Source organism: Thalassophryne amazonica, chromosome 19 (assembly GCF_902500255.1).
Source record: "Thalassophryne amazonica chromosome 19, fThaAma1.1, whole genome shotgun sequence".
In the NCBI taxonomy this organism is placed as follows: domain Eukaryota; kingdom Metazoa; phylum Chordata; class Actinopteri; order Batrachoidiformes; family Batrachoididae; genus Thalassophryne; species Thalassophryne amazonica.
In genome coordinates, this window is record NC_047121.1 from 13153653 (window position 1) to 13177376 (window position 23724).

Below are 23724 nucleotides of genomic sequence, written 5' to 3' on the forward strand. Positions count from 1 at the left end.
CAATATGTTGATCAATTAGCCAAGTGCTTGCTCACAGGGGGTCGTTTTGACCGTTGGGGTTTTACATAATTATTGTATGGCCTTGCCTTACAATATAAAGCGCCTTGGGGCAACTGTTTGTTGTGATTTGGCGCTATATAAAAAAATTGATTGATTGATTGATCAATTATTATATCATTTACTAACAGGGACTTAGAAGAGAGAGACCTAATGTTTAATAGACCACATTTAACTGTTTTAGTTCTGTGGTGCAGTTGAAGGTGCTATATTATTTTTTCTTTTTGAATTTTTATGCTTAAATAGATTTTTACTGGTTGTTGGTGGTCTGGGAGCAGGCACCGTCTCTACGGGGATGGGGTATTGGGGGGATGGCAGGGGGAGAGAAGCTGCAGAGAGGTGTGTAAGACTACAACTCTGCTTCCTGGTCCCAACCCTGGGTAGTCACGGTTTGGAGGGTTTAATAAAATTGGCCAGATTTCTAGAGATGATTATATTATATATATATATATAACTAGACGAAGGAAACTCCAGGAACTACATTATCCAGAATTCTTGGGGGTGGAGCTTGTTAAACCTTTAAAAGAGCTTGCGCCTGGGAATTCGTTTTTTTTTTTTTTTTCTCTTTTCTCTTCGCTATTCACTTCTTTTCTTTTTCTTGAGTCTAAAGACGGGCCCTGGCCGTCAAGAAAATTTATGACTCTTTGTTAAAAGCCACGTGCTACTTAAACTCCTTTTTGTTTTGCGCAATTGCTTTTTCGACAGATAACTTTTGCAACTTTTGTCAAGTTAAACGTGCCGGCGCATTTCCGGCGCATTTCCGAATTTTCAAATTAAAACCTTTTTCTTCTTCAAACTCCAAATTCCTTTCACGAACATTTTCTTCTAAAGTCAGCTATTTTTGCACTGAGTTTTGATTTGACCAAGCTTCCAAAAAGACGACGACGAAAGACGAATTTTTGATTTTTGATAGAGAATAAAGACACTCAAACCTTTATTCTGATAAGCCATACTCCAGAGCACTTCAGAGAAAAACATCCAGGTCAGCTGAGACGTTCAACAGCAACTTGAACTGCCACCGCCAAATCACAGCACAATAACAGAAATCATCCCTTCCACTGACGAAACCGAGTGTGTCGTACCGGCAGAGCCTCTTTGTCAAGGTCCCTGATGAAGCTGTGTGGGGGACGGAGCGTCAACTGAACCAGACGGCGTCCAGCATCGGACCTCACGGAGACCCGCTGCACTGCGCAAAGTAAGACCGGGCTATGTTGTCAGATAAACAGAGTGGCTTTATTTAATTCTATTCAAATCATTAATCTTCTCTCAAGTTATTAAATATCAAAGTAAATTACCTGTTAAATTGGGACAAATCTTACTCCTAAAACTCCCGCTACGAAACCAAATTATATGAACGTCATATAATCATTGCTCATTGAATGTCATCATCATTAAATTGCGCACTGTGATATGTCCTGTTATTTAACTCCTGCCAGAGTTAAATAAATACCTTAAACATGTGAAGTTGTCTGTGATTTTTGTATGGTTTTACAGAGGGTGTCGGATCTGACCTGCAGAGCTTACCCCCTTTAGAAATTGAGACTAAGTAATTAAATTGAGACTAATCAATTGATCAGTGTTGCCACAGTTACTTTTAAAAAGTAATCCAATTACTGATTACTGATTACTCATTGAAAAGTAACTTAGTTACTTTACTGATTACTCAGTTGGAAAAGTAACTAAGTTAGATTACTAGTTACTTTTTTCGTTACTTTTCCCAGCTGCCAACAACAACCCTCTGCCACCTCAACATGACAATGATACTTGTTTTGCCAAAACTCACTTTATAGTCACCCTTTCTTGACTTCAATGAAAATAAATACTTGTTTTATAAAAAGTAAAATAAAGACCTCTTTCTTGACCTCATATTTAACTGTTGATAGCACTGTAACAGTAAAACTTGCAATTTCTAACCTACATTGTTTATAAATGTAACTATTAAATTCTTTCTTACATTTTTTTTCTAACATTTAAATTCTCTCTAAACATTTTATTTGTTGAAATTATTAATATTTTAAGTAGTATTAGTAGTTTTAGTAAAAAAACGGCTTCAAAACTGGATCTTTAATCTAGGGGTGTTGTGGGGGGGCACATCCCTGCCCCACGCCTCCATTCCATCTGGATTCACCCCTGCTTTGGCGTTTGAGCACAAAGAATGGATAACATTTATTTATGCAGAAAACATGACCAGGTTTACAGGTAAGAAAGTTTTATTGAGTTTTCACATCATGTGGTCCTCAGAAAGGAGTTTAGGTGCATTTGAGTGGAAATAGTGTTACTAGTTGTTGACGCGTCGCGGAGGATCAGCTGTTTTTAGCAGCAGATACAGAGTGGCTCGGAGAAAAAAAGCATAAAAAATGTCTTTGTAAAGCTCAGTGCAGGTGTGCTGTTGTCACCGTGCTTTAAGAGGTGAGGACGAGTCGTAGCTGTTGCAGAAAACCGCGGATGAAAAGCTCACAGCTTGCTTAAAGTGGGCAGTTCAGTCGAACCCCGACCTCCTGCCCACGGACCAAGTTTAATGCTGCTATCAACCCACAATATAAAAATAATATTAACGCACAGTGACTTGGAGAAGTAACTTTAATTTGATTACTGATTTGGAAAGATTAACGCGTTAGATTACTCGTTACTAAAAAAAGTGGTTAGAGTAGAGTTACGCGTTACTAAGTAACGCGTTACTGGCATCACTGCAATTGATGAATGTTTAAATTAAAAGTACCTATACTTAGAACTAGGTGGTCCCCTTTTCGAGGTAAAATTATCCACAAGTGATCATTTTCAATATTCCAAACACATTATTATATTTATCCTGTGGCTTTCTTTCCTACAGTATATTGGTGCAAGCCCGTGTGAGGCGCACTTATCAGGTCTGAACTTCTGTAAGTCATATGTAACACAGTCAATTAAGCTGGAAGTGTATAGAGCAACTTAATCTGTCCTTATTCAACTGTGTGTGTGCATGAGAGAAAGAGAGAAAGAAAAAGAGGAAAAAAGAAAGCGCTGTGTTATTTTCACATGAGAAATTCATGTTTAATGTGAGGCTTCGGTGACAGTTAAAATTCTGCGAGTTAAAGTTCTACTTGTGTGTACGTAATACAACGAATAATACTCCTCAACATTTTCCTTTTGCATTCGTGTGAATTCTCCACTGCTGGTTTCACCTGCAGTTAACTCACTAATCCCTTTCACAGTTCTGCAGCTGGATCATCTGTAAATATTTTTATTATCGCTCATCTTATCCTTTTGTTGTCAATTCTTTGTTTGGTTGCTGGTGGACGCTGTCTAATTGTCATCCCAGAAAGCCAACGTGGCCACGCCCAGTGACAACAAACCAAGAACTTCTACCGACCTGGAAAGCCAAGGTCGTAGCGACTCAGGTGAGCTTTTAGAAGAGGTCTTATCTGACCTGACCGCCGAAATATTGCCTGGCTACTTGCACGACATGCAACAAGCCATGCGCGAAGGCATGGTTGCTGAAATGTCTGAACTCATCAGTCAGACATTAGCAGCAACTGTGGAAAAGAAAAACCTTGCTACAGTGCTTTGCAAGTTAGCCACTGCCACAGTCCTGAAGCTCAAACATGCGGAAACACTCATGGATAAATCAGTTCTTTCTCTAAAAAGGCAGAAAGAACAAAATGCCGAATTGTGCGAGGAGAATAAACTCCTGAGACAGCGATTAGAAGAAACACAACAGTCTTTGACCCTTGCTGAGGAAAAATTGGAAGACCCACAGGCTTCCCCAGATCAGCCCGATGAATCAAATGCAGCATCTGATCCTGGAGCTAAAGACCAGACCTTTCTCCTGAAAGAAACTATTCAGGAACGTGACAATGAAATTGAGGAGTTACAAACTGAACTTAGCTCCACGCGTCTGGAACAAGGAGAAGCTCATGATTTACTCCAACAGGCGTATGGTGAGCTTAAAAGATTGAAGAGTCATGCTGGAAAACATGAAGACATTTTGGAGTCTGAAAAGCTGAAGAATCGTGAGGTGCTGAGACGTCTGACAGATACACAAACTCTTTTAGACGATACTCGAGAACGAAATGAGCGACTCAATACTGAAGTGCAATCATTAAAGCGCAAACTACAATTAAACTCCCAACCACCGGGAGACCCTGAACAAAAAGTCATGTGGGAAAATGGAATGCAAACGTTCACCACCACAGACCGCAAGGAAGTGCGCCCTGAACCTCTGTCAGGATCCATGTCGCATCCTCAGGAATTCCAACCTCCTTATCATGAGTATTGAGAGACACCGCCTCTCCTTCCCACTCAGATGCATCCTACCACTGTCCTTAATGACAGAGAACTGGATAAGATTGCACGGCTCATTAACCATTTTGAGCCAACTCCAGGAGGCTCCCCCAACACCTGTGCGTATTTAAACGACATATGCTATTACCTCAGGGATTTCACTCATGCTACCGGTGAACATTACATCTACCTCATCAAGCGGACTTCCAGCCACGAGGACAGCTGGTTCGTTGAGCGTCAACCCGCCGAAGTACGACAAGACTTTGCTAAACTTAGCTTAGCATTAGAAAAAGAATATTCCGATCATTCCGTTCGGACAGGCCTAGCCGCCGCTATGGCCATCAAACCAGGCAGGCGCGAACCGCCCCAACAATATTACAACAGGCTTCTCTGTACCTATTTCGGTACCCGAAATGAACCAGGTATGGAACAGGACCTTAATTTTAAAACCTTGTTCCTTGAGAACCTCCACCCTAACACGAGTCATTATCTGGGAATCCTGGGAGATCCCAATGAGGCTCCCATACAGTACCTGCATGACCTTGCTAGGAAAGGTTTTGCTAAACAAATTAAGAGAGAGGGTAAATCCGAAGACAAAATGATCCTCAGCCTTGAAGCACCTAGGCCTACCCTCGAACTTGAAGGCACCTCCGGGAGGTCATTTAAACCTCATACTGGCTCTGCCACTACGTCACCTCGATAGATGAAACCATCTGTCAGAAGCCGACCCAAGGACTGGGGTGGACCACGAGCAAAACCGCAGTGGTCCCCACAAAACCAAAGTGACTTCGGAACGAGATAGGGCTCTGAAACTGGTGAAAATCAGGGTAATAAATTCAAACCCAGACAGTGGGAGAAGCCCACCACATGGGAAGATCACCCCGATGACAGACGTGATTATCCAGGAGACCGATCCCAAGGATGGCAGGGTTCCAGACACCCACACCAGGGACCACCTGGACACGACAATAAGAAAAGTTGGAACCGAGACTCCCGAGAAAGAGATGTGTCCAAGCACTCAGGCAAGTATGTGGACTCAAACCTCCACCAAGAAATCCAGAAGATCATGAAAGGCCTCCTCCAGGAATTTGAGGATGAAAAGGCCAAAAAGAAAGCTAATGTGCTGTGTGTAAACCACATAGCTCCAACCACCCACCTGGTGTCTTCACAAACTCTGCCAGAGGCATCTGAGGAAGACCTATACCGGAGTGTAGACAACCCGTTAGCGTCACCATCCCAAGGCCCACGTCCTGAGACACTGTACCTTTCATGAGGCTCTTCTGGACACTGGTGCTGATGTCACCTTGATGTCTACCTCACTGTTTAAACAACTGCAGGTAGCAGCACGGCAGGCCAACAGAAACCTTAAATTATCGCCGTGTTCGTTGGAGATCCAGCCCTACATGAACAACCCGGCAACTTTGTCCTCAATGGCTCTGGTCAACATCACTGTTGGACCCATGAGTCTGGTACACCCCGTGTACATATCAGCACACGACACCATTCCCTTCCTCATAGGGAAAGATTTTCTCAACCGATTTGAACCCCTCATTGATTACAAATGGTTAAAACTGTGGGCATAGGTCCATCACCCTCACGCGCCTGAGGTGACTCAACAGGCAAAGCCCCAATGTTATGCCATTGAGATCCCAGATGATACACAACCCCCACGCGACACAGTCACAGCAGACATTCCGTCGGCTGTCGACCCGTGGAATGCTTCATGGCCCCCAGATGCACTGCTGGCCGAGAAAGATACTTTCCGCTGTAAGCTGTCAGAGGACACTAATGCGAGTGAGTACTGCCCTCTGGTAGTAGTTGGTCTCCATTTGGAAAACACACACCCTGCTGACATAGCTCTGGCTCTTTGGGCCGAAAGATCAGCTATTAGTCAGTCTGTTTGACTCATTAAGAAAATCCAAATCCAGATCCAGACATTTTATATGTGGAAAAATCTTTCCGTTTTCCAAAGGACCCTCTACCCCAGACTGTACTCAAGGCAACTGGAGTCTGCACACTCAGAACGCACTGGAACTCATGAGAATTGAGCCACTCATTCTTAGTCGTTCCAAACTTACCACGCTCTGTCTACATAGGAGGTGACCTCCTTGTCTGATTGGAGGTACAGGTTGACAGAGTCAAACAGGTCCTCTGGTCTTTGACCAGAGCACACGATGACCCCACTTACTCCGATCCGGAGTATCTGAAGTCTGGACAATTGATCCCTGATGCATGTCAGGTAGTGAGTGATGGTCACATCACGATACCTGCCCACCTGAAAAATGCACCACTCCACCTCTTGATACATCCAGGACAATGGCTCCGACACTCACAGGCAGTCTTCCAGCCATCCCAGCTCTTCACCAAACTGGGACTATCTCTGGAAGCCACTCCACTTCTGAGCCTAGGAAGTCGGACAACTCGCTTGATGGTGCATAACGAAACTCGCGAAGACATTCTGATTCCCAAAGCCACCCCACTGGGTTGGTTCATCACCACTGAATTCCAGGACTTTGAGCTGAATATCCCAGTTCTTGGCCAAGTCCCTCCATCGCTTCTTCCCTGTTCACAACGGGGGGTTGTCTTTTCCAAACCCTCAGGAGCAATCGCTGTATTTCCACCAAACATCTATGAGGAAGACACTGTCAGCAGAATAAACCTTGACGACCCTGACCACATGGTCCTCCAGACCCTTACGGTCCTCACAGTCCTCTCAAAAACAAAACAAATGCTGGAAATTACACTGAACCAGCTCTGAACCATAACCCAGGTTCTCATTCTGAGTTTGCATCTCAGGTAGAACAAGTCTTGACCGCAGCAGATGCTTTAAAGAATGATGAGGAGCGAGGACGTCTAAGAGACCTACTCTATAAATAACAAGCGTCCTTTGCCAATGATTTATTGGATTGTGGACTCACCCACATCCACTCTGTGCGCATCCCAAGTCCTCCAAATGCACTGCCTACCTTCATACGACAGTACAAAATTCCTCTGGCATCCTATGAACCTGTACAGGAAATCATAGATGACCTATTGGAAAAAGGGATCATAAGACCGTGCAACAGCACCTATTCAGCCCCTGTATGGCCGGTAATCAAACCAAACGGTAAGTGGAGACTTACCATCGATTACCGCAAACTCAACCAAAAGGTGTCGCTATCTCGATGGCCGATGACTCGGTTAGAGCAGGAAGTCCCTAAAGTAAAAGACGCAAAATACTTTTCTATGCTTGATGTGGCCTCCGGGTTCTGGACAATCCCTGTCCATGAAGACAATCAACACAAACTGGCATTCACCTTTGCCAACCGTCAGTACAGTTTCACCAGGTGCCCATTTGGCTATGCCAACTCACCTGCAGAATTCAACATCTTCTTGAACAAGGCGTGCCCCGATGCAAATGAGTGAGGCACCCTTATCTATGTTGACGACGTCCTGTCGCAGACCATGCCACAGCCCCTGTCCCCACAACAGCCTCGGTCGCTCCAGCTTTCTCAGACTCCGACCTGGCTTCACTCAAGGCTCTGGATCTGGCCATAAACAAAATGGTGCCACACCTCACTGATCCTCAAGTTCACCCACTCACTGAGGATGATTTTGCTTCCGTCCCTGACTTGAAACAGCTATACCACGCCCAAGATAACCTACAACTGCTCCGTGGCATCTTGTTCTATGCTTCCGAGGATCTCTCCTCACCTGCATTAGTGGTTCCTCGTAACCACCGGGGGGTGATGTTGATGCATGGACATGATTCATCATGCACAGGTCACAGAGGAACGAAAGCAACATACAATGCGATGCGACAGGTGGCATATTGGCCAAAAATGCAGAAGGATGTAAGCGATTACATCAAAGGCTGCTTGGTCTGTTGCCAATTCCAACCTGTGAACCCAATTCACAGAGCTCCCTTACAAAAAAGAGGTATTACCTTCCCTTGGTCAGATCTACAAATCGACTGGGTTGGACCCCTCATGAAGTCTGCAAGGGGAAACAAATATTTCCTCACTGTCACATGTCACTTCACCAAATGGCTAGAATGTCTACCAGCTCCGAACGATACAGCCTTGACGACAGCCTATTTGTTGATGAATCACATCTTTTCACGATTTGGACTACCTATCCACATAAACTCGGATAGAGGCACCCACTTCACCAGCGAAGTCATGCAACAACTCTAGCAAGTGCTGGGGGTGAAGGCGAATTTCCACATCAGCCACCACCCTCAGTCGTCAGGACAGGTGGAAAGGGCCAACCGCACTGTGGTGACCATCCTGCGCAAATATATGGCAGACAACCACAGAGACTGGGATATGAAACTTCCCCTGGTCCTCATGGCCATCCGGGCGACCCCTCAGGAATCGTCGGGGTTCTCCCCTTTTCAAATGATGACAGGCTTTCAAATGATGCTCCCCCTCCACCTGCTGTACCAGCAAGGGGAGGCAAACATTGCGACAGCGTACACAGCTCAACAATACATGACTGACCTGACTGAACATCTGAAAGCCACCTTCTCCTTTGCACAAAAACACTTGAACAAAAATGCACCATGAGATACAAGTGGGGGACAAGGTTTGGTACTACTCATTCGGGCAACCCAGCCAGAAAACAACCAGGTTAACTCACAACTTGCTACCCCATTGGACCGGACCGTATTTGGTGACTGACAAACTCTCCGCCGTCGTATACCAAATCAAGGTCAGCAAGGGTCAAAGAGAACCAGTTTTCAAGTGGGTACACCGCAACCAAATTAAGCTTCACAAAAACCCCATGGGACTCACCGAGGACGTCACAGTTGCCAAAAGAACCACTCATTAGGTCAAGAGGACGCAAAGAAGGAATATTGACACCTACTGCGTCCTAAACAATCGAATCACACTGATCGAGACAAATTAAGAAAATAACTTTAACTTCCAACAGGACAAATAAAACAACTCAGGTGATCTCACCATCACCACTGTAGTGGGGTGAACCACCACGTGAATTCTGTCCTTAACAACAAAAAGGAAAAAGAGGCAATAGCCTAACACTCTAATTGACAATCAGTCAGATAACTTAAACTCTGTGCTATAAGCCAGAAAAGCAAAAGAAAATGTCTAACCATTTTAAGACAAATTTCTTACCATGTTTGTTGTGTTTACAGGCTCAGCTTAACGTACAGAGAGAAGGTCTTGAGACCATCGGACACCGTGGTAATACTTAACACCCATACCAACGTGCTCAAAAAGACCGTGGGCGTAATTGACCAACTAACGTCATGTTGCAGGAAGACTATGCACACACACAGATGTTGAATATGCTCATGGCAGACATGACCAGGGACGTCGGATCTTCCATTGACAGGATTCTGCCCTACATTGTCCCTTTAACCCTGTTCCACCAACTTCTCAAGTCCGCAACCCATAATTTAACTTGCCGATTGTCACTACTGAAAACATCTACAGGCTCAAAAGTGTTGTGAACGTAGGTCTCTGGCAAGGAGACAATCACCTTAAGATCCACACACCACCCGTAGTGGCTTTCAACGACGCTAATCCTGAGCTATACTTGGTGCCAAATCTCAAAATGTGCACTGTCACGAAAGACATCCATTATTTGTGTCCCAGCAAACCATTCGAGATGACACTGCCGGCATCTGCGGTCTCAAAACACTTACTGGGACAAATCACTGTCCAACAACCATCACGCCATTCCGCCAAGTCACGGACACTCAGGTAGAGATAGTAGGACAACGCTGGTTAGTCAACACCCCCGAAAAATCAGCCCTACTAGTGTACGACCGTCATGACACATCGACTCTTATCGAACTTCCGCGAAAAACTTTGTGGGTCACGGTACCTGAAAACGCCCTGCTCCGTATTGGTCAGGTATCTCTCTACCAGCTGCATCCTGACCAATACGAAGGAGCTATTGAAGTGTCCGACTTTTACAACCAAACCGCTATCGAACTAGACCAACAGACCCTGGAGAAAATCCAGTATGAGGGTTGTCAAGTCATCAATGTGGCCCCAGTAGATTCAAAATCAAGATCTCAGACCCTACCAAGCTCTATCATATGCTTGGTCTGCTCCTGACACCCTGTTGTTTGTAGCCACAATCGCCGGTTACTTGACTACCCTCGGATTAGCTCTGTGGGCGCGCAGATACAGCAATACCCTTCAGAACGGTATAACCAGGTGCTCTTGAGCCCTCGCCAGACTAGCCTGAAGAAAACGACGTGCGGCCAAACCGTCTGAAGACATCAAATCTAACCTAAATTTAGGCCAAGAACACAAAGCCGACCAGGTATCTGAGCTACTAAATTTGGAGTAGCCAAACTTGCGGCGATAATGTAAATAAATAGGTAAATGTAGGATGTGGTACCATAGTCGGACCACTTTAGCATGTAGTAGCCACCCTAAGCCACTCTGCTAGTCTGACACTAACCCTCCTCAGCCTCACTGCCAGTGGAAGACATCACCCACCGACCGTCACAGCCTTCCTCATCTTGGCAATTCAATGTTGGAGACCCAAAGTCGAATCGAGTGGGAGAATGTAGCGGAAAGCTGTAATCAAACAACCAACATCTTAAGCTTGCATTAAGCAGAGGCCATGGAGTTTCTTCAAACAAAGATAAACTCCATACAGCAAGGCCTGGTATATCTCCAGGTGTCAAAGAGGAGAAGCTCCAAGCCAGGCACAGCTTGGATCTGTGTCAAACCACCACCACTAATCAGGATTTAAGATCCCCAAATTGCATTCCTCACAGAGCTGTGAATCCTTATCAGTACCCCAAACCAGATGCAACTCAACTCCCCTCTCACATAAAAACCTCCACAGAAAGACACTTTCTTCACCAAAAGTCCTCAAAAGAGGTTTTTCACACTAGACTCAAAATTGTAACCACATTTTAAAAAGGAAATGTCATTGTATTGTTGTAACAAAAGAAAAAAAGGGGGAAAGGAAACATGTCACTCTTTTCTAATTATGCATGAAAGTATTATATTTGATGTGTTATACTCTGTTCATTGGGGAACATTTACTTAGTGTGTTCTTTTTATATATATGTGTCTGGTATATAATTCCAGGTAAACCAGTTACAAGATTTATTCTACAGGACTTGTTCGGGTTTTGAAGCGGGAATTTTGGAGCCACACTGATTTATATATATATATATATATATAACTAGACGAAGGAAACTCCAGGAACTACATTACCCAGAATTCTTGGGGGTGGAGCTTGTTAAACCTTTAAAAGAGCTCACACCAGGGAATTCGTTTTTTTTTTTTCGCTCTTTCTCTTCGCCATTCGCTTCTTTCTTTTTCTTGAGTCTAAAGATGGCCTCTGGCCGTCAAGAAAATTTATGACTCTTTGTTAAAAGCCACGTGCTACTTAAACTCCTTTTTGTTTTGCGCAATTACTTTTTCGACAGATAACTTTTGCAACTTTTGTCAAGTTAAACGCGTCGAAGCATTTAACTTCCTTTCTCCGAATTTTCAAATTAAAACCTTTTTCTTCTTCAAACTCCAAATTCCTTTCATGAACATTTTTCTTCTAAAGTCAGCTATTTTTGCATTGAGTTTTGATTTGACCAAGCTTCCAAAAAGACGACAATGAAAGACGAATTTTTGATTTTTGATAGAGAATAAAGACACTCAAATTATTCTGACGAGCCATACTCCACAGCGCTGCAGAGAAAAACATCCAGGTCAGCTGAGACGTTCAACAGTGACTTGAACTGCTGCCGTGAAATCACAGCACAGTAACAGAAATCATCCCTGCCACTGGCGAAACTGAGTGGGTCCGACCGGCAGAGCCACTTTGTCAAGGTCCCTGATGAAGCTGTGGCAGACGGAGCATCGACTGAACCAGACAGCGTCCAGCCTTTTATTGTGGGCAGTCTAAGGCACACCTGTCAGCATCTTGATATGGCACACCTGTGAGGTGGGATGGATTATCTCAGCAAAGGAGAAGTGCTCACTATCACAGATTTAGACTGGTTTGTGAACAATATTTGAGGGAAATGGTGATATTGTGTATGTGGAAAAAGTTTTAGATCTTTGAGTTCATCTCATACAAAATGGGAGCAAAACCAAAAGTGTTGCGTTTATATTTTTCTTGAGTGTATATATGTATGTATGTATATTACGCATGTTGGCACGTAGGGCCGATTTGGCCATCGTCAGTTGTGAAGCTCTGCGGCATGGTGCTTCAATCTTGCGTGCGCCAACAGACCAGTGCGACCTTTGCAGGGCCTGCCACATGTGGCGCACATGTAACCAGTCTGCTTTGCTTCGTCTGGATTCTTTCTACGCAGGTCCTTTTTTCTTCTTCAGTCCTTTGCTTCTGCATGAGTTCTGTGCCTATCCTAACTCTCTCACGCCATTTAACTCGATCGAGTGCAGCTGTTTCAACTTTGTCGATTTGACATTCCTTTGCAGCCGCCTTGACGGTGTCCTTGTAGCACATTCTTGGTCGTCCGGTATTGCGCTTTCCAATAGCAAGTTCTCCATAGAGCAGAGATTTTGGTAGGTGGCACTCGTCCATCCTGATAATGTGTCCTGTCCATTTCAGCAGTCGCCTTTTCAAAAGCACAGCCATCTCTGGTAAGTTACATCTTATGCATACTTCGTCGTCAGTCACATGGTCCCGCCAGTCAATTTTAATAATTGTTCGCATGCATCATTGATGGAACCGATTCATGTCGCGTATGTGTTTGGCGTATAGTGTCCATGTTTCGGATGCGTATAGTAGGACACTTATAACAACAGCGCGATAGAGTGCTAACTTAGCCTCTGCAGCGATGTTATGAGTCGACCACACTCTCTCAAGCAACCTGCCAAAAAGACTGACTAGCTTTCGAGATGCAGTTTTCGACATCCTTATCCGCTTGAGCATCTGACGTCAACACAGACCCAACATACGTGAAGGCTTCCATCGTCTTCAAAACCTCTCCATTAAGTAATATTGATGGGCTTTCCTGCTGCACGCGATCTGGTGGTGGTTGGTACATCACCTCAGTTTTCTTCACAGAGATTGTGAGACCGTAGCTTGTAGCAGCAGACGCAAATGCATTTATGAGTTGCTGTAGAGCCTGCTCTGAAAGGGTGAATAAACCACAATCATCTGCAAAGTGCAGATCACGAACCAGCCTGATATAGGTCTTCGACTTCGCACGTAGCCAAGATAGGCTGAACAAGCTGCCATCCATGCGAACACGAACATATACTCCGTCTTCGTTACCTGTCAATGCCTCGTTGAGCATTGCTGAAAAGAACAAAACGAAAAGGATAGGCGCGATGACGCAGCCTTGTTTCACACCAGTGCTGACTGGAAACTTGTCGGTTTCTTTTCTATCGACACTGACATGGGCCATCATGCCATCATGGAGTTTTCGTATCACCATAAGTAGTTTCTCCGGACAACCAAGTCTCCTTAGTACAATCCATAATGCTTCATGGTTCACGGTGTCGAAGGCCTTTGTGAGGTCGATGAAAACACCATACAGGCCAACGTTTTGTTCAACACATTTCTCCCGGAGTTGTCGCGCGGTGAAGATCATATCAATCGTGCTTCTTGCTGCTCTGAACCCACACTGACACAGAGCCCAAAAAGTTCTCAATGCGATGCTGGATGATTTTCGCAAGACTTTTTCCAGAAAAAGCAAGCAGTGAGATACCTCTGTAGTTGCCACACTCGGCACGGCTCCCCTTGTTGTTGAAGATGGTAATGGTTGTCACATCCTTAAACTGTTGAGGAACTTCGCCGCTTGCTCATATCATCTCAAACAGTCTGTGGAGTGCACGCACCACTTCATATCCACCGTGTTTGAACACCTCTGGTGGTAGGTTATCCTCATCTGGAGACTTCCCGCTCTTTAGACCTTTAATTGCATCCTCGATGTCCAACACAGTTGGCGTGTGGTTTGCACCCTCAATGACCGTACGCTGATGTAACTGCCGGATCAAGTCATCATTTACAATTGAAGGCCGATTTAGCAGCTTGCTGAAATGGTCCTTCCATTGCTGTAATAGAGCTTCTTGGTTGGTGATAAGCTCGCTATTGTCCGCGCTGTGTAGTGATGGGAAACCCTTCTTTCTCAGTCTGTAAACTTCATTGACCAATGAGTGGAAAGCTTCAGCGTCATTTGCATCTGTGCAAGCTTGTATGGCAGCCGCCTTTTTCATTAACCATTCTGACTGGCATTTCCATGTGGCATCTCTGAAAGGAGCAGTAGCGACCTGCAGTCGCTCTGGTTCTTCGAGCAAGACCAGCCTTGTGGGCAGCGGCTTTCTTGTCAATCAGTGACTGAAGATCGCCTACGTTGTTGCTGAACCAATCCGGGTTTTTTCTCATTTGCGGACCATCCCTCGCTGTTTCTGTCATTATATCACGAAGGTGGCACCATTCGTCATTTGGATTGTCATAGTGACATGCCATGTGGCCTTGCAGCCTCTCCGTCATCTGTTCCTGCAGTTTCACTCTCGTTGGTCCATCACGCAGGGCACGAACATTTAGCTTCTTCACTCCAGTGGACAGCCCACATCTCCGTTTAGTCTTTAGCTCATATTTCACGCAGCTTATTAGAAGTTGATGATCAGTCTGGCACCCAGCGCCACGCATCACCCTGGTTTGCGTGACATCCTGCAGGTCCTTGTGACGCGTGATTTCAAAATCGATCTGGTGCCAGAGCTTCGACCGAGGGTGCATCCATGTGGTCTTGTGGACAGTCTTGCTTTGGAACCACGTGTTTGTGATGGTGAGTGCATGTTCTGCACACTTTGACAGAAAGGCCATTTGAGTTGCACTTTCCGATGCCATGCTTTCCTAGCTGTTCAGGCCAGAGATAGGATTCCTGACCCACCCGGGCGTTGAAGTCACAAAGGATCATAAGCTTGTCAGCAGCGGACGTTTCGCAGATGGCGCGATCTAGTGTAGCATAAAACTCCTCCTTGTTGGCCCCCGACTTCATCATGGTAGGCGCGTACGCACTAATGACCGTGAGGAAATGGCCATACTGCAGAGGGATACGTGCCATTATCAACCGCTCGTTTATAGCTCGGGGAGAAGACTCCAGACGCGCTGCGATGTGGTACTTCATTACAATGGCCACACCGTGCTGGTAGGCTGGACCAGAAGTACGTGTATCCAGATGTTGGTTCGTGTAGGCTATCACACCACAAGGTACATACAGACGGGGTCCAGGTCCCATGGTGTGGTAATGGGTGGTGTGGGCATGTGCTGTCTGGTAAAAGGGGCTTCTATTCTATGAAAAGGAGAAGTCGCTTTTCTGTAAATTCGCTCTTAATTTGAAAAGCTCAGCTCAGTTCTCTTAAGAATTCAAAAGACTTGACGCACCTTAAAGCGTCCGGTTAAAACTTTGTCAAAAGGAAAGAATGAATGAATGAATGCTATGTAGTAGCTTGGCTTAGCTTAGCTTAGCAATGGGGCCTGGGCCCAAAAATAAAAATTAAGCGTTTACAAAGAAGAAAAAGTGAAGAGCGGCAGAGAGAGTGTGGAGAAGAGAGCAGAAGAAGGGCGTAGAAGGGGCTTGAGTGAGGCTCTGTGCTAACTTCTTAAAGGGGGACTGATGCCACCAAACTCCGCCCATTTAGGGTGTGTGTAATCTCACAGAAACTTCATGTCCTCAGAGCAGACTCAAATGATTCAACTATTTAAACACATTAATTAATTTGACATACTATTATTCTAAGACACTCAAATGGACACATCATTCATTGCCATTTAAGCACATCCTCTGGGTTAAAACAGAATACTTCAACATTTGACGATGGAGGCAGAATCACACTTAAACAACATCAGTGGCAAGAACACATATCAATAAATGGAATGACTACATGCATTTTGTTTGAATGATCAATACAAACAAACATGATAAGTCTTTAGATATAAATGAAAGAAATACTGATCTAAATTTTATTTCAAACCAAAAGTCTTTTCCTTTGCTTTAAACCTCAAGATAAATGCTGATTGTCAAGACAAAGTTTATGACCACGTGTTATCATGGAGCAAATACTTATAATTGTCCACAAAAGCGAGCTGAGTATTGTCAATGAAAATCTTGGAAGAATTCAGAAGGGATCTACCTTTAGGTTATATTGACATACATGCAGTTTTAGCCTTTTTATACAAAATATCATGCTTAACACCATAATCAGAACAGGTGTGAAGTAGTTTCTGTAGGCCCTTAACTGAGGGACACAGTACAACTATATCATCAGTGGTTACCAAGCATACTTTATCATTAACCAGATTACGATTTAGATCATATATATATATATATAAAGGTCTTGGAGACAAAACACCTCCTTGAAGAACACCGTTACAGACCCTAAACATTTCAGTAGTATGGGATCCCCAGCGGACACAGGCCAATTGGTTATGATACCAAAATACTATTCTTACAAAGACTGTGGGTAGACCCCTGTCACATAACTTTTTAAAAAGTGTCCAAAGATTAACACGGTCAAATGCCTTGGAGGCATCCATAAAACAAAGATACACAGGACTATTTCTTTTTCTATAGTAATCAATCACTTCACGAAATAAGTAGATACACATATCAGTGGAATGTTTAGGTTTAAAACCAAACTGATATTCTGAAGTTACAAAGAAATTTTCACATCGAGATAACAAAACCCTTTCAAAAACCTTAGAAATGCGATGGGTCTATAGTTGCATTAGTTGAATTAGGCAGGCATTAAATAAAAAACAGATTAGGACATGGATTCTGGTGCCTGCAAACTTCAGGTGTTCAGCAAAGATACCATCAGAACCACGTTTTACCACAATCCAGTTTACTAATAACATCACAAACTTCAGAGACCTGAAAAAGTTGGTTATATTGGTCAACATGATCAAGATGAGGGAGTACCTCATCCCTATGGGTTATTCACTGTACTGAATAAACCACTGAAGTGATCACGCCACATATTGGCAATCCATTCGTGACCAGTAACACCTTCAACTATTTCAGCCAGTGGCAACTTTTTGTTACCACTTACCACTTTTGTCCAAAAATTTACCTGGTCCTTTGGCAAGAAATATGAGGCAAGGGCGTCTGCGTGGGCAGATGCTTCTTCCTTCCTACAAATTCGGAGGGTGTCTTTAAATCTAGCATGAGTACATTGCATTTGTTTGAACACAGCACCGTCCTTGGGCCTGTTGAAGCTCACCCACAGCAAAACGGCATCCCTGGCCTCTTGATGGGCTTCTCTGACATATGTGTTCTAGGTATACTCTGCTTACACTTGCCATACTTAGATGATGGAATAAACCTATTGGATACCTTACTTACAGAACCTACAATATTGTTATACAATTTGCTGATAGACTCAGTATGACATTTCTGATTGCAAGCAGGATCATCACATAGTTTCAGCTTGGGACTCCGACGAGGGCGGTCACATCTCCTCCACTCTCCCCTATCTCTCTACTTTTAACCTTCAAGTCCCTACTTCACCAGACTGTGAATTCCTCAAAACTATATTGGATTCTGGATCTATTGGACTACTATTGGATTAACCATGGAATTGATCAGCTGGTCTCTGAACGCTATTGACACCATTTTTTCTACAAGAAGGTCAGGACCGGGGAATCCTGCCTGCCCAGATGGAACGTATCCTGCGGGCTATGTCCTCGACTCCTGGAGTTCCTGGCGTGTGGCATGCTTGGTGCCTTTCTCTGTTGAGGATGTCGAGGATTTATTCATTTTTAGTCTCATGGCAGCAGGGCTGGTACTTTTTGGCTTATGTGCTGCCCTGATCTACCGGAAAATTGGCAAGACAGCAGCATCAAGAACCACGGGCTCTCGCTTGTCCATCATGATTAACGAGGCTGGCAAGGCAGTGCATTCTCAGACTGCGTTGATTCTTGAACTCAGACGCAAATTGGATGACACCTTGGAGCTGATGCGTGCCTTGCAGTTGAAGCTGAAGGTTTCGGAGGCCGGTGAATATTCTTCATAATTCATAATTGTGAATAGTCTTAATTCATAATTGGGATTTGGCTGTTCAAGTGGGAACTGTTAAAAGTGTTTTTCACTGCTCTACTGCAACACTACAGGCTATCTAGCCTCAAAGTCAATTGCCCACTGTTTACCTCCAGAGGAATTTATTCAGGCTCTGGTGAGATTATTCAGCTCCATTCTTATCTCAACCCACAAGGACAATAAACTGACAGACTTACATATGGACTGAAGTATGCTCCAGTTTTCTCCTCTTACCTCTCTTCCTGCCCCCCCGCGGCAGGCCCACGTTCTTCCCAAGCTGGTAGGCGGCGCGACTTGACAGTTGCAGCGGCTACCAACACACTCACATCGCCTCAATTTGGAAAACGGACTGTTTCAAGTTTAGTGCACATAAATAATGTCAAATGTATATGTGTTGTCTTAATTCTTATGTGTGCCATTATTACGGTAAACAAGTAATAATTGTAGATCAATTGCTGTTTGTATGTGGAATGTGAGTGCGGAAATCTCGTTGTTGTAATGACAATGACAATAAAAGCTATCTATCTATCTATCTATCTATCTATCTATCTATCTATCTATCTATCTATCTATCTATCTATCTATCTATCTATCTATCTATCTATCTATCTATCTATCTATCTATCTATCTATCTATCTATCTATCTATCTAGTAGGAGATCATGGGGTATGGTAAGATAACCTAAGGCCTCTTCACAACGAACAGTATATTGAGACCTATCAAAATCTGAGGTTGGAGACCAATTACACCGAGATTCTATTTTATCAATACTAACTGGGCTAAGACGAGGAACATTACCCATTTTATGGGTAATGTTCCTCGTGTGTTACCGACACTGGAAAGTGGTCAGAAGACAGAACCTCCAGATGCAAATGAATATTAGATATACATTTGGGAATTCCCACTGTCGCCAAGTGCTTGCTCATAGGGGCTCGTTTTGACCGTTGGGGTTTTTCTGTAATTATTGTATGGCTTTTGCCTTACAATATAAAGCACCTTGGGGTGACTGTTTGTTGTGATTTGGCGCTATATAAATAAAATTGATTTGATTTGAATTGATTTGACATTTGTGTGCTTGATTTCTACATCAGATATAATGTATCCAAACTCTTCACAAAAATTGAACATTTCATTGCCAAAAACTGGCAATGGCAAAAACACATGAGGTTTCACTGTTCTGAACAATAGAGTATATAAAACCTAAATAATACATAAACAATTCATTTGTATAAAAAAAGAAAGAAATTTTCAAGATCCCGCTAGACAGTGCACATGTGTTGACATCACAACTCTATCCAGTTAGGGAGACAAGGTTTCTTTCAATAACAAGAACTGTGTGTGGTTGGAGTTGTGTGGCAATAGGAATCACCTTTTGATTGATTGATGTGTGGTTTGTAGAGTGCTCTGAACTGCTCACAAGGACGTGAGGAGCTAAATGTGACATGAAGCCAATCAGAAAGCGAGGTGCCTGACCTGGGAATGTTCGTGTGTGAAATCTGTTTGTGTGTGTTGTTTTTACCATGTGGCTGACACCACACACTATACAACTAAACCTGTCTGATCTATGATTTTTGTTTATCTCCACGTGTGTGATCTCTCAGGTTTTGGAAACCGACAGATAATCATCCACAATTTCTTGGATGCTGAAAGGCCACCGAAAGCCATCTGAATCTTCCGAATGGTGGAAGAGCTGGGCATGTCACATGTCCTGTGAGGCTTCAATATGGTGGCGCTTTTGCTGCGCCATCAGCTTCGTGCCGATGAATTTCGCTGCAACTCTTTTCATGGCAAAATCTTCTGTCACAGTGGAATGTGCCGAAAAAGTGCTGATGTCCACCTCTTCCGCAATTTCTCGGATAGTCACACGATGGTCCCACATCACCACAGCATTCACTTTGGAAATGATCCGGTCATTTCAGCATGTTGATGGCAAAAACAGGACTAATAAACTGGCGCTGGAAAGTGTACAGAGACAACAATCTGGCAGTGAGTTGTGAGACTGTGAGGGCTTAAATGCTCACAGTCTGCAGCTAGAGTACTGATGGGGACTAGAAGGAGAGAGCATATCTCACCCATATTGGCCTCTCTTCATTGGCTTCCTGTTAATTCTAGAATAGAATTTAAAATTCTTCTTCTTACTTATAAGGTTTTGAATAATCAGGTCCCATCTTATCTTAGGGACCTCGTAGTACCATATCACCCCAATAGAGCGCTTCGCTCTCAGACTGCAGGCTTACTTGTAGTTCCTAGGGTTTGTAAGAGTAGAATGGGAGGCAGAGCCTTCAGCTTTCAGGCTCCTCTCCTGTGGAACCAGCTCCCAATTCAGATCAGGGAGACAGACACCCTCTCTACTTTTAAGATTAGGCTTAAAACTTTCCTTTTTGCTAAAGCTTATAGTTAGGGCTGGATCAGGTGACCCTGAACCATCCCTTAGTTATGCTGCTATAGACGTAGACTGCTGGGGGGTTCCCATGATGCACTGTTTCTTTCTCTTTTTGCTCTGTATGCACCACTCTGCATTTAATCATTAGTGATCGATCTCTGCTCCCCTCCACAGCATGTCTTTTTCCTGGTTCTCTCCCTCAGCCCCAACCAGTCCCAGCAGAAGACTGCCTCTCCCTGAGCCTGGTTCTGCTGGAGGTTTCTTCCTGTTAAAAGGGAGTTTTTCCTTCCCACTGTAGCCAAGTGCTTGCTCACAGGGGGTCGTTTTGACCGTTGGGGTTTTACATAATTATTGTATGGCCTTGCCTTACAATATAAAGCGCCTTGGGGCAACTGTTTGTTGTGATTTGGTGCTATATAAAAAAAATTGATTGAATTGATTGATTAAATAACAGGTGGTGTAAACGAGGTGCATGTTTAGACTGATTAGGTAATAAGGTGCACGTGTGGAGGGAAGATTCTAGAAGGGGGGCATCTAGTGGACAAAGATTAAACACTGTGCAAGATAGGGAGGAAGAGAGTGCACAAAGTGGAGTGATGTAGGATGTAGGAGCGTGAGTGAAGGCAAACACAAAGCAGACAGCGTAAAAGTGAGAGAGACATGATGGCAGGTGCAGGGCGTGGAGTGAACATTAAAAGATGGGATGATGTAAAAACTGAGAATCGGGATCAGACAGACTATAACTATGAACATTAACCGGGATAGAGCATGAACATTATATATAATAACATTATAATGATACTAAGAAAATAAACACAAATGAGAAAAGCAAAATAAACAAGTGATAAACTAATGATCAATAAAGCACACACAAACTGACTGACAAAAACTAGAACAGAACTGAACAAAAGGCCAAAGTAAAAAGTAACAAAGAAAACAAAGTGACAAAGCAAAATGGAACATAGAATAAACACATAATGTAAATAAGCAACTAATAAATCAAAGTGGGCACAGAAGATGGGGGAAAGAAAAGGGATCAAGGCCTAAGTCAAGGGTGGGCATGAAAGAGACCTTATATGTAGACAGGCATGTGCCTTTCCAAATCATGTCCAATCAACTAAATTTACCCCAGGTGGACTCCAATTAAGCTACTGAAACATCTCAAGGATCATTAGTGGAAACAGGATGCACCTGACCTCAATTCTGAGCTTCATGGCAAAGGCTGTGAACACTTACGTACATATGATTTCGTTGTTTGTTTTTTAAATAAATTGTCAAGAAAATGTTTTTCACATTGTCATTATGGGGTATTGTGTGTAAAATTTTGAGGAAAAATGTATTTAATCTACAGTTGAACAAAAAAGTATTTAGTCAGTCCCTGATTGTGCAAGTTCTCCTACTTAGAAAGCTGAGAGAGGTCTGGAATTTTCATCATAGGTACACTTCAACTGTGAGAGACAAAATGAAAAAAAAAAATCCAGGAAATCACATTGTAGGATTTTTAAAGAATGTATTTGTAAATTATGGTGGAAAATAAGTATTTGGTCAATAACAAAAGTTCAATTCAATGCTTTGTAACATAATCTTTGTTAGCAATGACAGAGGTCAAACATTTCCTGTAAGTCTTCAACAGGTTTGCACACACTGTAGCTGGTATTTTGGCCCATTCCTCCATGCAGATCTCCTCTAGAGCAGTGATTTTTTGGGGCTGTCACTGGGCAACATGGACTTTCAACTCCTTCAACAAATTTTCTATGGGGTTGAGGTCTGGAGACTGGCTTGGCCACTCCAGGACTGTTGTGTGGGCCGCTGAAGAGGAGGTACTGCTGGCCCACCACCACCAGATGGCGCCCTGCTTGAAGTGCGGGCTTCAAGCACGAGAGGGCGTCATAGCAACCAGGAGTGACAGCTGTCACTTGTCATCAGCACCAGCTGTCACTCATCATACATCACCATCACAATAAAGGCTGGACTGCCACTCCACCTCCCCACCGAGAAATCAGCTACCACTCAAGGTAACTTTCTCTGCGGTAATTGTCTGTGACTAAACATTGTTCTGTGTGCAGCCGTTTTCCTGTGGCTACAGTCTGAAGCTGGATTGGTGGAAAGTGTGAGCGCGACGTCTTCACCTCTCACTCCTTCCAGGGAAGTGACTGACAGGAGCTGCACGGGTGACTCTGTTTCTGGAGGTGGAGGTTCTCCCTCCCGGAGGAACTGAGCAAGGAAGGATTACTAGGTGTGTCTTCACACACCCACCATTAACTGATCATCCATATGCTCTTTGGCAAACTTCAGACGGGCCTGCACATGTACTGGCTTAAGCAGGGGGACATGCCTGGCACTGCAGGACTTGAGTCCCTCTCTGTGTAGTGTGTAGCCTTTGTTACTTTGGTCCCAGCTCTGTGCAGGTCATTCATCAGGTCCCTCCTGTTGGGAAAGTGTAGTGACACGGACCCACAACAGGGGGCGTAAATGAACGGACAATGAAAGAGTCGAATATGAACACTTTACTGTTGTGAATGAGCACAACAACAATACAGAGGAATGTGAAATTTTGCAAACAGTCAATCACAAGGGTGACGTGTGGGCAGGCTCGAGGATAGAAGACATCTGTCCTGAGAAGAACCGGAACCACACGATTTCCTCCGCCACCGAACCCAGAGAATACTGGAGCCGCCAAGTCCCGAGTCCCCAGGTGGCCACCGTCTCCGAATGTTGGATCTGGTACTACTGGCAAGGAGCAGAAACAATAAGATGTGGGTGTGTGCACACCCAGTAACAACAATGGTGGAGATTCCACCTCCACCTCTCATCCACACTCGTGCAGCTCCTGTCACACAGCACTTATCTGGTGGGGTGTAAAGCGAAGCTGTCGCCGGTCACGCCAATCTCCAGATAATGCACTCCACAGGAAAAACAGCTGCAAAAATGAGTTTACTAAACACAGTTAGTTATACGGCTGAGATTATTACCTTCACAGGTCGATGATATCTCGGCAATGAGGTGGAGATGACGTTCGGGTTTTATGGAGTGAGATGA